Source organism: Pteropus alecto, unplaced genomic scaffold (genome assembly GCF_000325575.1).
Source record: "Pteropus alecto unplaced genomic scaffold, ASM32557v1 scaffold20, whole genome shotgun sequence".
Taxonomy (NCBI): domain Eukaryota; kingdom Metazoa; phylum Chordata; class Mammalia; order Chiroptera; family Pteropodidae; genus Pteropus; species Pteropus alecto.
The window spans coordinates 24,317,380-24,318,421 of record NW_006436298.1 but is presented as its reverse complement, the minus strand read 5'-3'; the positions used below and the strand labels follow the sequence as shown (position 1 = coordinate 24,318,421).

Here is a 1,042-nt window from a genome sequence, read left to right as displayed (position 1 = left end):
AAAGAAAAAGATAGAACATGCCTGTGCCTGGGATTGAGCTAATAATTGCTCCATGCTCCAGGCTTTGCCACACAAAACAGTCATTCTAGGCTGTCATTATCTCTTCTTTGTAGTGTCTCATGAATCATTTGATTAAATAAAAGCATGTGCACCTCTATTCTAAAAATAGAAGAAAGGGCTTACTCTACACACACCTATTGTAAAGAAACAAGCAATGTCTTTCTTTACAGCTTTATAGTGCCTAGGTCTCATTTGGAAGGATTAGATTGTACACAGGTAATAAAGTCCAAATAACAAAAGCCAGGGCTTATTTGCACATATGACGAGATTGGTATGATTGAGTGTTCCTCTAGCCACGTGTTTAGTCTAAACATATTTTTTAAATTTTTGATCTGTTTTTTTTTATCCAGATCTAGAATAATAGAACATCTCCTGTCATTAGTGATCCAATTTTTCAAGAAATAGAATTAATAAGCTTTATTGAGTAGAATTGTAATATAGAAATGTGCTCAATTTATATGCAAAATTCTCAATTTATATAACAAATTCACCACCTTATTAATAGATATTAGATTGTAATTTATTATATAACAAATTCTCAATTTATATAATAAATTCACCACCTTATTAATAGATATTAGACTGTAATTTCTTCTAGTGTACAGTTAATGCTCAAATGCTTTAATGAAAAATATATGCTAGTTATTACCACTTGCCAACTTTTAATTCCTCTAAGCCCCTGATTAGCCTTTCTCAATAATCAATACCCAAGAATATAGTTCATCTACTCTGGGCTGTGAAAGCACATTCAGAAAACCTTGGAATAAAATGGCTTGAAATCTGTATAGCAAAGGCTTTTTTATTCTTCCTAAAAAAAAATTTATCCAGTGCCTAGTATGGTCACAGAACTGAGCTGGGAGACTCAGGATGAAAATGCTTCAACAAATTCTGTACAAATTAACTTTTTTTTGTATTATGAATTTAGGCTCTGTCTAAAAAATTAGACACAGTGGGAAAAATTATCAGCTAGGTACCAGCAACC

At 31.9% G+C, this 1,042-nt stretch overlaps 1 protein-coding gene across 17 annotated transcripts in view; it reads left to right on the top strand.

Annotated features, from left to right (window-relative positions):
• Window positions 1-1,042, top strand: part of MCTP1 (multiple C2 and transmembrane domain containing 1) — a 453,050-nt gene that overhangs the window by 251,071 nt on the left and 200,937 nt on the right. The gene's annotated exons all lie outside the window — the stretch shown is intronic.